This window comes from Mobula birostris, chromosome 7, assembly GCF_030028105.1.
Source record: "Mobula birostris isolate sMobBir1 chromosome 7, sMobBir1.hap1, whole genome shotgun sequence".
In the NCBI taxonomy this organism is placed as follows: Eukaryota; Metazoa; Chordata; class Chondrichthyes; order Myliobatiformes; family Myliobatidae; genus Mobula; species Mobula birostris.
The window spans coordinates 142,495,689-142,512,242 of NC_092376.1; positions in this window are offsets into that span (position 1 = coordinate 142,495,689).

The following is a 16,554-nucleotide window of genomic DNA, read 5'->3' on the forward strand; positions in this document are numbered from 1 at the left end:
AGTGTCCCAACTTTTTTGAATTGAGCTTACTTTGCACAATAAAAACCCACATCTTTAGATGCATTTTCAGGATGGATAGACATGAGGTGCTCTTTCAGTTTTGCTGACTTCATACTTCCATTCACAAGAATTTCTCTGAACAGAAAACACTGGCTTTTATGTCCCATCCTGCCATTAATGCATGTGAAACCGTATAATATGTAGTTTTCATCGTACTTCCTTTTCTTCAACTTTTCAACTTAAATTGAGTCTGCAAAAAATACAAAATAAATAGTTAAAATTAAAGCAACAGACATAAAAGTTGCTGGTGAACGCAGCAGGCCAAGCAGCATCTCTAGGAAGAGGTGCAGTCGACGTTTCGTGACGAAGGGTCTCGGCCTGAAACGTCGACTGCACCTCTTCCTACAGATGCTGCCTGGCCTGCTGCGTTCACCAGCAACTTTGATGTGTGTTGCTTGAATTTCCAGCATCTGCAGAATTCCTGTTGTTTGAGTTAAAATTAAATATTTGATTAAATTGTCATATTTTAAAATTCAATATTTTATATTGATTTTAAGTAATTTGTTTGGTAAATCTGCAAAGAAGTAAATAATCAGTATGTTAATTATGTAAAATGTAAGATATTCAAGAACTTTGTACGCCAAGCAAGTAAAATAAGGCAGCTTTTACAATTTATCCAAAGTTTTAACACTTACTGGCTTTTACGTATACAGATAGACATGAGGATTACAGCAGTAACTCAAGCATTATGTCCTTCCTGGAATTTGGCTATTTTTGCACATGGGTCACGTGGTATTACAAAAGGCCGTGCGGCCTTATGTAGAGTTAAAATTTCTCATTTGAACTGTCCAGTTTGGCAAAACTTTAACTAACAGTAAAACCGACTCACCTCCTTCTATGCATTGATCAACAAGCAATTGTAGACAGGGAATAATAGAGAACAACGTAGATGTCTGGGTCACAAATGCGAGAACACGCAACTTCAGTGGTGGCTGAACGACTACTAGGTGCAGAGCTGCCCGATAGTTGGCCAACATTCCCTATGGTTATGTAGCCTCACATATTCAAGACTTTTCAGCACATTTAGGTGGGAAGATAATATTTTCTAAAGAATACTTAATCAGGGGCTACCATCAGGTGCCTGTGTGCACTGAGGACATTCCCAAAATTGCTATTATAACCCCATTTGTCCTACTTGAATTTCTGTGCATGCCACTTGGGCTGAGAAATGGATCACAGACTTTCCAGCAACTAATGAACACTGTGATAAAAGATTTTCTTTTTGTTTACCTGGATGACATACTTGTCATCAGCGCACCCAAAACCGAACACATATCACATCTCTGCATGCTCTTCAAGCACTTAAGCCACCATGGGCTGATTATTAACCCCTTTAAATGCCAGTTCAGGGTGTCTCCTACGGACTTCCTTGACCATTGCATCTCCACAGAAGGTGCAACACCCCTGCTGTCAAAAGTTGCCATTATTATGGACTTTCCACTGCCCCGCACTACCAAACCACTGCCAGGGTTTTTTGGGTATGGTGAATTCATAGAATTTCTATCATCGTTTTGTTCCAAGAGCTGCTGAACTTACACTCCACTCCTATAGTGCCCTTAAAGGCAGTGCCCCTAACTGCATGCTTGACTGGTCAGCGGACATGACCAAAGCATTCGGCACCAGACGAGCTCTCTCAAACGTAACCCTACCGGCTCAGCTACTTCGCAACACACCTCCAGCCATTACTATTGACGCCTCAGTCTACGCCATGGGTGCTGTGCACAAACAGTTGGTTGGAGGTGTGTAGCAGCTGCTTACCTTTCTCAGTCAGCAGCTCCGCACCACCACCCCCCACCCACCCTCGTCCCCCCTGAGAAGAAGTACAACACATTTGACTGCAAACTTTCTCTGTCCCTATCTGGCTGACCACCATATTGTTTTCTACTGGAAGGCCAGAATTTCACAGCATTCGTTGACCATAAACCCCTTGTGCACGTGATGGCAAAAGCATCAGACCCTTGGTCTGCACGGCAGTAATGCCACCTGGCCTACATTTCGGGACTCACAACTGGCATACAGCACATCAAAGGGAAAAATAAGGCTGTGGCTGATTGCCTCTTGCTGCCTGCCAACGATGCCGTAGTTGACTATGCCGGCACAGTAGCAGACCAAGCTCCAACCAAGAGGTCCAGGCTTACAGAACAGCAGTCATGGGCCTATGGTTGGCTGACGTCAAGTTCGGAGATGCAGGAGCTTCTCTCATGTGTGATGGCTCAACCAGTCGCCCTCACCCCATAGTGCCTGCAAACTGGAGGAGTACCTTTTTTAACTGCATTCATGGCCTCTTTCATCCAGGCAGGAAGGTTTCACAGGAACAGACTGCAGTCTAAGCCTGTTCAACGTTCAAAGTACATTTATTATCAAAGTGTGTATACATTATACAACCTTGAGCTTTGTCTCCTAACAGCAGACATCGCACCCTGCAAAAACTCATTTCAGGGAGGTGGCACCACCACTCCTGCCCCCCGCAACCCCATATCCCACTCCCCCCCACCCCCGGTCGACATCCAAGGGTGTATGTATAGAGGACATTTGATTATGAAAGAACACAACAATTTATTTGATCACATATTGAAACTATTTACACACACCCATATATATATTCCTTGTTGAGTATTTTGTTGGCAGTCTCTATGCTAATAGCTAAATGCTAATGCAAATAGCTTTTCTATTTCTTTTGCAAACTTTCTTTGTACTGTGATGCGGCTTGCTTGGCAGATTGGAGCATTCTGCGGGAAGTCTCAACCTCACAGCAGTCTGTGTCAATGAATTTGTTAATTTTGCAAGACATCAGATTCACAGTGTTTTGTGAGACAGCTGACTTCTGAATTCTGTCTCAATGTGACGCACCATGCTGAATGCCCTTTCTACATCACAATTAGAATTTGGCAACACCAAAAGCAGCTTCATCAATTGGCAGAGCTCTTTGAATATCAACTGCCCTGTGCACACAGATGGACAATGAAAGAGAGAGAGAGGTCATAGAAACATAGAAACATAGAAAATAGGTGCAGGAGTAGGCCATTCGGCCCTTCGAGCCTACACTGCCATTCAGTATGATCATAGCTGATCATCTAGCTCAGAACCCTGTACTAGCCTTCCCTCCATACCCCCTGATCCATTTAGCCACAAGGGCCATATTTAACCTCCTCTTAAATATAGCCAATGAACTGGCCTCAACTGTTTCCTGTGGCAGAGAATTCCACAGATTCACCACTCTCTGTGTGAAGAAGTTTTTCCTAATCTCGGTCCTAAAAGGCTTCCCCTTTATCCTCAAACTGTGACCCCTCGTTCTGGATTTCCCCAACATCGGGAAAAATCTTCCTGCATCTAGCCTGTCCAATCCCTTTAGGATTTTATACATTTCAATCAGATCCCCCCTCAATCTTCTAAATTCCAGCGAGTATAAGCCTAGTCAATCCAGTCTTTCATCATATGAAAGTCCTGCCATCCCAGGAATCAATCTGGTGAACCTTCTTTGTATTCCCTCTATGGCAAGAATGTCTTTCCTCAGATTAGGGGACCAAAACTGCACACAATACTCCAGGTGTGGTCTCACCAAGGCCTTGTACAACTTCAGTAGTACCTCCCTGCTCCTGTACTCGAATCCTCTTGCTATGAATGCCAGCATACCATTCGCCTTTTTCACCGCCTGCTGTACCTGCATGCCCACTTTCAATGACTGGTGTATAATGACACCCAGGTCTCGTTGCACCTCCCCTTTTCCTAATCGGCCACCATTCAGATAATAATCTGTTTTCCTGTTTTTGCCACCAAAGTGGATAACTTCACATTTATCCACATTAAATTGCATCTGCCATGAATTTGCCCACTCACCCAACCTATCCAAGTCACTCTGCATCCTCTTAGCATCCTCCTCACAGCTAACACTGCCGCCCAGCTTCGTGTCATCCACAAACTTGGAGATGCTGCATTTAATTCCCTCATCTAAGTCATTAATATATATTGTAAACAACTGGGGTCCCAGCACTGAGCCTTGCGGTACCCCACTAGTCACTGCCTGTCATTCCGAAAAGGTCACGTTTATTCTCACTCTTTGCTTCCTGTCTGCCAACCAATTCTCTATCCACATCAATACCATACCCCCAATACCGTGTGCTTTAAGTTTGCACAGTAATCTCCTGTGTGGGACCTGATCAAAAGCCTTTTAAAATCCACGTATACCACATCCACTGGTTCTCCCCTATCCACTCTACTAGTTACATCCTCAAAAAATTCTATGAGATTCGTCAGACATGATTTTCCTTTCACAAGTCCATGCTGACTGCCCGATGATTTCACCGCTTTCCAAATGTGCTGTTGTCACATCTTTGATAACTGACTCTAGCATTTTCCTTACCACCGATGTTAGGCTAACCGGTCTATAATTCCCCAGTTTCTCTCTCCCTCCTTTTTTAAAAAGCGGGATTACATTAGCCACCCTCCAATCCTCAGGAACTAGTCCAGAATCTAAGGAGTTTTGAAAAATTATCACTAATGCATCCACTATTTTTTGGGCTACTTCCTTAAGCACTCTGGGATGCAGACCATCTGGCCCTGGGGATTTACCTGCCTTTAATCCCTTCAATTTACCTAACACCACTTCCCTACTAACATGTATTTCCCTCAGTTCCTCCATCTCACTAGACCCTCGGTCCCCTACTATTTCTGGAAGATTATTTATGTCCTCCTTAGTGAAGACAGAACCAAAGTAGTTATTCAATTGGTCTGCCATGTCCTTGTTACAGGTCGACTATAAAGCCTGCCCACAGAAAAAACTGATGGGCCTACTTAGCACAATGAGAGACCAATCAGAATGCTCTTTTTGTCACTCTCTCGCTATGTCTGTCACTCGCTCTCTCTCTCTCTCCCTCCCTCTCGGTCACTCGCTCTCAAAAAATCGATTTCCGGGATATTGTATATAACTTGCGGGTGTCAGGGAGCCGCTATCAATATGTGGGAGACTCCCGGAACTTCCGGGAGAGGTGGGATATCTGTAACAGGCAGCCACGAAACAAAAGACACCCAAACATAAAACCACATGCACAAACACAAATAAATATATAAAAGAATAAAATAACCCAAATAGAAGACCATTGAACACGCAATGTGCACTAAAAGCAAAACAGCAAGTAAACAGTGACCTCAAGCAAATAGTGTTTCTGAAATGAAATCTGCAAAGAGAATCCTGTAGTTCAGCACAGAGCTGAGTAAACGTTGTGGGGCAGCGACCTGAACCAGCCTGTATCTTCCCTTGGGCCTCGACACCCTGACCTTTCCAATCTGGTCCAGCACTTAAATGTCCGTCTGAACAACAGATTCTGCTGTTTGGATACGTCGGACTTTGCCGCCTCAATTCGGCCTGTAAATCTCCATCCGAACATCGTGTTCAGTCGCGCCGATATGCTCTGGGGGCCTGTGCCCAACCTTTCACGCTCTTCCATGCTCTCAGCGATGGGCCTGCCGCCTCAACTTGCCTCAGTTTGGCCACATCAATTTGCCTCCAAATCCGAAGGGAAGTTACAGATAATTACTTGTCATGACCGTTTGCCAGAAAAAGTGCGAAGAACAAAGTACTCAGTTACTACCCTTGTTTCGTTAGCCACCAGCCGGAAGTTACTGAGGCTCACCAATGCCATTAGCGGGCGAAAATTAACCACCAAGTTCAGGCACTACCAACACCTTCCAAGGTCTCTGAGCAACGGATTGACCATGTTAATGAGGACATGGTTGATCCTCTTCCCCCGGCTCCCCACAGCTTTATGGACCATATCGCATGGTGGCCAGAAATTGCCCCTCTAGCATTGACGATGGCTGCAGGCATTCTGCTCCATCAGTGTGTCGGGCATTCATCAACACCTGGGTAACCTGGTTTGGCACCCCATCTGACCGCAGCCCCTAATTCATGTCAGACCTCTGGACCGCCATGGCCCAGAACCCCAGCGTTAAATTGCATCACACCAAGGCGTTTCACCCACAATCTTCTGCCCTGTGTGAGTGTTTTCACTGTTCCTTAAAGGCAGCTCTAAGGGCTTCCCTGCTAGATGAGTGTTAGCATGATCGTCTCCCATGAGTCCTGCTGGGGCTCCAAAAGAGGACCTGAAGACGGCAATCTATGGGCAGCTGCTACAGGTGTCGGGTGACTTTATTCCTGACGCGACAACCACTTGGTCAGCGCCTCAGCAGCGCTCTGCCCTCTTCAGTAAACTCAATTCTTTTACACCTATTTCTAACTCCCATCAGCTCTCTTGGTTTCCAGCTGACCTATGTTCTACCTCGTTCATTTATGTTCACCACGATGCACGTCAACACCCCCTTAAGCCCCTTTCTGATGGCCCGTTCTGTGTTTTGGAACGGGGTGAAAAGACTTTTATTGTAACTAGGAAGGGTAAACTTGAAAATATTTCTGTAGATCACCTTATACCGGCCCACCAAGACCTGGATGGTTCTACTAGCATACCCCCTGCATCACAGCATGACTATATCTGTGTCAGTACACCCGTGGATGAACCAGAGGCACCTGTTGTTACTCCAACTAAGGCACGTAGGACTCGAACCAGGCAGCTCACCCAACCTCTAGTCGTACTCTCAGTGTATGGTTTGGTCATTTCTGGAAGGGGCCCTGTGCAGGGTTATGTAATGGGAGACAGATGACACTTATTGTTCATAATTGAAATTGCTCTACATAATTCGCAAACACTATTGCTGAATGTTGTACTCATTTTAAGAGATGGTGTCTGACGTGCTCATGTCAGTGTCAGGCAACTGCTTTTGGTTCAAAATGGAAGTAAAGGGCTGCGACTTTTGTTAAGCACTTAAAATGCCTATGGTTTACTCACAAAATCCCACAGTAGTACACCACTCAGTCTGAGATCATGCCTTTATGTTTACCTTCAATTCCAACAACTCCCTCTCTGCCACACTCATTTTAATGGTCTTGCCATTTATTCCTTTATTCCAATTCTTTTATTAAAATTGCCTCCCTCTCCAGCACACTTTTAGAATTACATAACGTTATCCACATTATGTGTTTTTTTTATTGTTAAGCATCCATGTTGCAGCTTCATCTGGTCTGCATATTATTTTCAGTTATGCATGGTGAACACGCTTGAATACTTCATGTTACTTTAATTTTATGATGAGACAGACTCTTGGCATCACAATGTTCCTTGTCATGACCTTGCATCTTGTCTGCCTCTCTGTCCTTTCTCTGTAACTGTAGCACCTCATCCTGCATTTGGTAGAACACATGCTAATGTTGGAAGAACTCAGCAGGTTACGCAGCATCTATGGAAAGGAATAAACAGTTGACATTTTGGGATGAGATCCTTCATCAGCATCAGAGCAGAATCTTTTTTGTTTATCATTTTCTGATTGATTATTGCTTTTAAGACAATAAGATACAGGAGCAGAATTAGGCTATTTGACCCATCAAGTCTGCTCCACCATTTCATCATGGCTGATCCATTTTCTCTCTCAGCACCAGTTCTCTTACATTCTCCCTGTATCCTTTCATGCCCTGACTAAACAAGAATCTATTAATCTGCCTTAAATATACCTAATGACTTGGCCTACACAGCCACCAGGGGCAAAGAATTCCACAGATTCACCATTCTCTAGCTCAAGAAATTCCTCCTCATCTCCGTTCTCTATCCCTCTATTCTGAGGCTGAGGCTGTTCTCTCTGGTCTGAGACTCACCCACCATAGAAACATCCTCCCCACATCCACTCTATCGAAGTCTTACAACATTCGCTAGGTTTCAATGAGACACATCTCATTTGTCTGAATTCCAGTGAGCACAGACCCAGAGCCATCAAACAGTCCTCATGTGACAAGCCTTTCATTTGCAGAATCATTTTTGTAAACCGCCTTTGAACCCTCTCCAGTGTCAGCTTTCTTCGATAAGGGGCCAAAACTGCTCTCAATACTCCATCATTGCCTCATAAGCCTCATCAGTGCTTTATAAAGCCTCAACGTTACATCCTCGCTTTTATATTGTAGTCGTCTCAAAATGAATTGCTTTTCCTTTGCACTACCTTGATGTGATAAAACAATCTGTATGGATGACATGCTAAACAATGTTTTTTCACTCTACCTTAATATATATGGCAATAATAAACCAATTTATCAAATTAGTCATCAGGTTTGGTCATAATGGATAAGCATGTGATATTTAAATGAGAGGACATGGAATTTTTAACTTTTCTATCAAATCCAGCAGATCTCTACATATTCCCAACTCTTTTCAGTATTCTTATCCAAATATATAACTCAAAGTTGAATTCCTGAACCACGTTGTCTCTAGCATTTGAACATTTCCATGATATTACCTTGTTTTTCTGGTTATTAAATACTAAACCAAGCATGCCAGTATAACACCAGATATAGTAGTAAAGTAGATTAAGGTACAAGTTGAGAAATTAGTTTGTTGAATCTAAAACAGTTATGTAGATGTCAGTATAAGGATCAATAATTTCAGTGTATTTTTGGTTTGCCTGTGGTTTAACTCTCTGCATTTCATATAACGTAGAATTGTACAGCATATTATGGGCCCTTTGACCCATGATGTTGGACCGATTAATAGAAACATACTTCATTATCAATCTACTTCCCCCTCAAACAGTCCATAACTCTCCATTTTTTGTACATCCATGTGCCTATCCATGAGCCCATAAGTCTTTTAAATGCCCCATTTTATCAGCCTCTACCACCATGGTCCAGCAGTGTATTCCAGGTACCCACCACACTTTATGTAAAACAAAACATTTCCTTAACCAGATGTCCGCTGGTACTGGCAGTTGCCAACCTGAGAAAAACATGCCAGCTGTCCACTATTCAGTTGCTCCAAAAAGAAAAGCACTATCTCTCTCTGCCTTTGCTGATAAGACGTTCTCTAATCCAGGCACAATCACAGTGAATCTCTTCAGCACCCTCTCCAAAGTTTCCACATCCTTTCTATAATGAGACAACCAGAACAGAACGTAATGCTCTAAATGTGGGTCTAAGCAAAGATTTATAGGGCTGCAACTTTATTTTGAGGCTCTCGAACTCAATTCCTGAAGTAACGAAGGTGACCATACACATTCTTAACGACCCTATCGACTTGTGCAGCAATTTTGAAGGACATCTATGTCATTCTGTCCCTCCACACTGTTAAGAATCATGCTATCAACCCATAAACTGCCTTCAAGTTTGATCTTCCAATTTGTCTCATTATACACTTTTCAAGATTGAACTCCATCTACTACTTCTCTATCCAACTCTGTAATCTGTCTATATCCCATTGTAACCTATGATAACCTTCTACACTCTCCACAACACCACCACGTCATCTTCAATCTTACTAATCCACCCCTCTATTTCCTCAGGTCCTGAGGAAGGGTCTCGGCTTGAAACGTCAACTGTTTGCTCTTTTCCATAGATGCTGCCTGGCCTGCTGAGTTCCTCCAGCATTTTATGCGTGTTGCTTGGATTTCCAACATCTGCAGATTTTCTCATTTTTGTACAACTTCCTTATCCAAGTCATTTATAAAAAAAATCACGATCAGGGGCCCAAGATCAGATCCATCCACTAGTCACCAACCTCCAGGCAGAATAGGTTCCATCTACTACCACCCTCTGCCTTCTGTGAGCAAGCCAATTCTGAATCTGTGCAGCCAAGTTACCAATGATCCCATGCCTCATGACTTTCTCAATGTGAACCTTGTCAAATGCCTCACTAAAGCCCATATTCACTTCATTCACCACTCTACCTTCATCAACTTGTTTTGTCACCTCCTGAAAAAAAACTCAGTTAGACTAATGAGTCACAACCTGCCCCTCGCAAAGCCATGCTGGCTATCCATAACAAGATGATACTTGTGCAAATGCAGTGTCTAGGGATCACCTCCAATAATTTGCCCACCATTGACATACACGTTGGTCTATACTTCCCAGGATTATCCTCATTTTCTTTCTACATCAGAGGTTCCACTTTAGGAAAGCTATATACTTCTGTGTACCAGCCATCCATTACTCCTTGTCTATCTTCTGTTGTTCTCCTTCTCTTTCTCCTTTTAGAATAATTCCTCTTGCCAAACTCTTGATCGTTCATTAAATGATTCCTTATATGGTTTTTTGGAAATGCTCCTGTTTAGCTCTATTAAAAATTCTACATAAATGGAAGTTGTATTCTGGTCCTTGAAACCAACATTAACATTCTTGAAATTAACTGCCTTTATGTTCTTACCTCTTTCTTTTTCTCCAACCTCTGACAACCCTACATTCCTAGTACTCTCCATTCCCCTTTAATCTCTCCATTATATGCCCACATTCCTTCAGCTGTCTGGACCTCTGCCTGAAAATTAATCCCAGAACCTGACCACCAGTTATGTCCATCAAGACTTTACACAAAAACTATCTTTTTGACCAGAATTTTGGTTATCTGTGATCATACTTCCCTGTCCAGCTTATCAGTCAAGTAGAGTATTTATTTGTTGAAGGTATGACATAAATATATTCTGCGGTATTCATGCAGTTCATCTGCAGGCTCAATGACATTGCTCACCACATTGTTGACACTTCATTCATTCAGCCACAAAAACTTTAATGCTTTAGACCTTCGGCAAGAAAAACTACAATGATTTTAATTTAGTAAAGTGCCCTAAATTAGATTCACGAGAGTGTTATGAAACAAAATTTGCAAATTTGAGAATTGCAAAGCTGCTAATGGAGTTAGAGAGGGGTAAGACGCAATCTCTCTTTTCCCCAACCACCCCTCCCATTCTCCCCTCCATCGTCAGTCACACTTTCCTCTTTTATCCTTCTCTCTCTCCTGAAACCACACTCTCTCTCTCTCTCTCTCTGCCCTTCTTTCCCTCACCACCTGTCCTCCAAGCCCCCTCCCACCATCCCTCTCGACAATTGTCTGGAAACAGACTGACACCAATAAAATTCTGACAGTTTCATATGATCTGAGTTTTTTCTGTTCAATTCCAGAAAACAAACTAAAATATTGTAGGAATTTTGCATCATATAATCCTTACATAATTTTACAGTAATTTTCATCTTGTTGAATGCAGTGTGGAATTTTTGCAATTCTAAATAGGCAGCATGTGTGAACACTGAAATAGAGGTAACACTTCCTTGTCTATGATCCTGCATTAGAAATGAAAAAATAAAAAATTAAGGGTGTTGTATGCTGCAGAAAAATGATGGATAGAACAGGAGAGGTGACTGTGAAGGTTGAAAGGGAAATCATTACTTTAAATACTGGTGATCGGCTGTGCTGGATCAGGTGTTGTGCAATGATCCAGAGGTGATAAGAGGGTTTAAGGTTAAGGAACCCTTAGGGAACAGTGATCACAATATGATTGAGTTCACATTGAAATTTGAGAGGGAAAAAGTAAAATCCAGTATGTTGGTATTTCGGTGGAATAAAGGAAATTACAATGGCATGAGAGGGGAACTGGCCAAAGTTGACTGGAAAGGAACATTTGCAGGAAAGACAGCAGAGCAGCAATGGCTGGAGTTTCTGCGAAAAATGAGGGAAGTGCAAGACAGATATATTCCAAATAAGAAGAAATTTTCAAAGGGAAGAAGGACACTACTGCGGCTGACAAGTGAAGTCAGAGCCAAAGTAAAAGCAAAAGAGAGGGCATACGAGGATGCCAAAGCCAGTGGGAACACAGAGGAGTGGGGAGCTTTTAAAAACTTGCAGAAGGTCGTTCAGAAGGAAAAGATGAATTATGAGAGGAAGCTGGCGACTAATATCAAAAAAGATACTAAAAGCTTTTTTAATTATATAAAGGGTAAAAGAGAATCAAGGGTAGAGATAGAATGAAAACAAAATGACGCTGGGGATATTGTAATGAAAGATGCAGAGATGGCAGAGGAACTGAATGTGTATTTTGCATCCATCTCACAGTGGAAGACATCTGCAGTATACCAGATATTCAAGAGTGTCAGGGAGGTGAAGTTTGTGCAGTGAAAATTACGACTGAGAATGTGCTCAGGAAGCTTAATGGCCTGAGGGTGGACAAATCTCCTGGACCTAATGGAATGCACCCTTGGGTGCTGAAGGAAGTAGCTGGAGAGATTGTGGAGGCATTAATGATAATCTTTCAAGAATCGATAGATTCTGGCATTGTACTGGATGACTGGAAAATTGCAAATGTTACTCTGCTATTTAAAAATGGTGGGAGGCAGCAGAAAGGAAACTACAGACCTGTTAACCTGACATCAGTGGTTGGGAAGTTGTTGGAATTGATTGTTAGGGATGAGATTACGGAGTACCTGGAGGCACATGATAAGATAAGCCAAAGCCAGCGTGGTTTCCTGAAAGGAAAATCCTGCCTGACAAACCTACTGCAATCCTTTGAGGAAATTACAAGCAGGGTGTGATGTTGAGGCTCTATAAGGCACTTATGAGACCATACTTGGAGTACCGTGTGCAGTTTTGGGCTCCTTATTTTAGTAAGGATATACTGACATTGGAGAAGGTTCAGAGAAGATTCACGAGAATGATTCCAGGAATGAAAGGGTTACCGTATGAGGAACATCTGGCAGCTCTTGGGCTGTATTCCCTGGAGTTCAGGAGAATGAGGGGGGATCTCATAAAAAACATTCCAAATGTTAAAAAGCCTGAATTATTAGATATGGCAAAGTTATTTCCCATGGTAGGGGATTGCAGGACAAGAGGGCACGACTTCAGGATTGAAGGACGTCCTTTTAGAACAGAGATGCAGAGAAATTACTTTAGTCAGAGGGTGGTAGATCTGTGGAATTTGTTGCCACGAGCGGCTGTGCAGGCCAAGTCATGGGGTGTATTTAAGGCAGAGATAGATAGCTTCTTGATTAGCCAGGGAATTAAAGAGTATGGGGTGAAAACAGGGGAGTGGGGATGACTGGAAGAATTGGATCAGCCACGATTAAATTGTGGAGCAGACTCAATGGGCCGAATGGCCTACTTCTGCTCCCTTATCTTGTAGAACATAGAACATAGAATAGTACAGGACATTACAGGTCCTTCGGCACACAATGTTGTGCGGAACCTCAAACCCTGCCTCCCATACAACTCCCCACCTTAAATTCCTCCATATACCTGTCTAGTAGTCCCTTAAACTTCACTAGTGTATCTGCCTCCACCACTGACTCAGGCAGTGCATTCCACGCACCAACCACTCTCTGAGTAAAACCCCTTCCTCTAATATCCCCCTTGAACTTCCCACCCTTTATCTTAAAGCCATGTCCTCTTGTATAGAGCAGTGGTGCCCTGGGGAAGAGGCACTGGCTATCCACTCTATCTATTCCTCTTATTATCTTGTACACCTCTGTCATGTCTCCTCTCATCCTCCTTCTCTCCAAAGAGTAAAGCCCTAGCTCCCTTAATCTCTGATCATAATCCATACTCTCTAAACTAGGCAGCATCCTGGTAAATCTCCTCTGTACTCTTTCCAATGCTTCCATATCCTTCCCGTAGTGAGGCGACCAGAACTGGACACAGTACTCCAAGTGTGGCCTAACTAGAGTTTTATAGAGCTGCATCATTACATCGCGACTCTTAAACTCTATCCCTCGATTTATGAAAGCTAACACCCCATAAGCTTTCTTAACTACCCTATCTACCTGTGAGGCAACTTCCAGTAATCTGTGGACATGTACCCCCAGATCCCTCTGCTCCTCCACACTACCATGTATCCTGCCATTTACTTTGTACTCTGCTTTGGAGTTTGTCCTTCCAAAGTGTACCACCTCACTTCTCCGGGTTGAACTCCATCTGCCACTTCTCAGCCCACTTCTGCATCCTATCAATGTCTCTCTGCAATCTTCAACAATCCTCTACACTATCTACAACACCACCAACCTTTGTGTCATCTGCAAACTTGCCAACCCACCCTTCTACCCCCACATCCAGGTCGTTAATAAAAATCACAAAGAGTAGAGGTCCCAGAACAGATCCTTGTGGGACACCACTAGTCACATCCCTCCAATCTGAATGTATTCCCTCCACCACAACCCTCTGCCTTCTGCAGGCAAACCAATTCTGAATCCACCTGGCCAAACTTCCCTGAATCTCAAGCCTTCTGACTTTCTGAATAAGCCTACCATGTGGAACCTTGTCAAGTGCCTTACTAAGATCCATGTAGATCACATCCACTGCACTACCCTCATCTATATGCCTGGCCACCTCCTCAAAGAACTCTATCAGGCTTGTTAGACATGATCTGCCCTTCACAAAGTCATGCTGACTGTCCCTGATCAGACCATGATTCCCTAAATGCCCATAGATCCTATCTCTAAGAATCTTTTCCAACAGCTTTCCCACCACAGACGTAAGGCTCACTGGTCTATAATTACCCGGACTATCCCTACTACCTTTTTTGAACAAGGGGACAACATTTGCCTCCCTCCAATCCTCCGGTACCATTCCCGTAGACAACGAGGACATAAAGATCCTAGCCAGAGGCTCAGCAATCTCTTCCCTCACCTCGTGGAGCAGCCTGGGGAATATTCTGTCAGGCCCCGGGGACTTATCTGTCCTAATGTATTTTAATAACTCCAACACCTCCTCTGCCTTAATATCAACATGCTCCAGGACATCAACCTCACTCATATTGTCCTCACCGTCATCAAGTTCCCTCTCATTGGTGAATACCGAAGAGAAGTATTCATTGAGGACCTCGCTCACTTCGACAGCCTCCAGGCGCATCTTCCCACCTTTATCTCTAATTGGTCCTACCTTCACTCCTGTCATGCTTTTGTTCTTCACATAATTGAAGGATGCCTTGGGGTTTTCCTTTACCCTACTCGCCAAGGCCTTCTCATGCCGCCGCCTTGCTCTTCTCAGCCCCTTCTTAAGCTCCTTTCTTGCTTCCCTATATTCCTCAATACACCCATCTGATCCTTGCTTCCTAAACCTCATGTATGCTGCCTTCTTCCACCTGTCTAGATTTTCCACCTCACTTGTCACACATAGTTCCTTCACCCTACCATTTTTTATCTTTCTCACCGGGACAAATTTATCCCTAACATCCTGCAAGAGATCCCTAAACATCAACCACATGCCCATCGTACATTTCCCTGCAAAAACGTCATCCCAATTCACACCCGCAAGTTCTAGCCTTATAGCCTGATAACTTGCCCTTTCCCAATTAAAAATTTTCCTGTCCTCTCTGATTCTATCCTTTTCCATGATAATGTTAAAGACCAGGGAGCGGTGGTCACTGTTCCCCAGATGCTCACCCACTGAGAGATCTGTGACCTGATCTGGTTCGTTACCTAATACTAGATCTAGTATGGCATTCCCCCTAGTCGGCCTGTCAACATACTGTGACAGGAATCCGTCCTGGACACACTTAACAAACTCTTCCCCATCTAATCCCTTGGAATTAATCAGGTGCCCTTGAAGACAGAAACGGGTGAATTTATTATGGGGAACAAGGAAATGGCAGATGAGTTGAACAGATACTTTGGATCTGTCTTCACTAGGGAAGACACAAACAATCTCCCAGATATAACAGTGGCCAAAAGACCTAGGGTAATGGATGAACTGAAGGAAATTTATATTAGGCAGGAAATGGTATTGGATAGACTGCTGGGTCTGAAGGCTGATAAGTCCCTGGGACCTGATGGTCTGCATCCCAGGGTACTTAAGGAGGTGGCTTTAGAATTCGTGGACACATTGGTAATGATTTTCCAATGTTCTATAGATCCAGGATCAGTTCCTGTGGATTGGAGGGTGGCTAATATTGTCCTTCTCTTCAAGAAAGGAGGAAGAGAGAAAACAGGGAATTATAGACCAGTTAGCCTGATGTCGGTGGTGGGAATGATGCTGGAGTCAATTATAAAAGATGAAATTTCGACACATCTGGATAGCAGTTACAGGATCATGGATTTACGAAGGGGAAATCCTGCTTGACTAATCTTCTGGAATTTTTTTGAGGATGTAACTATGAAAATGGACAAGGGAGAGCCAGTGGATGTAGTGTACCTGGACTTTCAGAAAGCCTTTGATAAAGTCCCACGTAAGAGATTAGTGGGCAAAATTAGGGCACATGGTATTGGGGGCAGAGTACTGACATGGATTGAAAATTGGCTGGCTGACAGAAAACAAAGAGTAGCAATTAATGGGTCCCTTTCGGAATGGCAGGCGGTGACCAGTGGGGTACCGCAGGGTTCAGTGCTGGGACTGCAGCTGTTTACAATATATGTTAATGATTTAGATGAGGGAATTAAAAGTAACATTAGCAAATTTGCCGATGACACAAAACTGGGTGGCAGTGTGAAATGTGAGGAGGATGTTATGAGAATGCAGGATGACTTGGACAGGCTGGGTGAGTGGGCAGATGCATGGCAGATGCAGTTTAATGTGGATAAGTGTGAGGTTATCCACTTTGGTGGTAAGGACAGGAAGGCAGATTATTACCTAAATGGAGTCAAGTTAGGAAAAGGGGAAGTACAACGAGATCTAGGTGTTCTTGTACATCAGTCACTGAAAGCAAGCATGCAAGTAC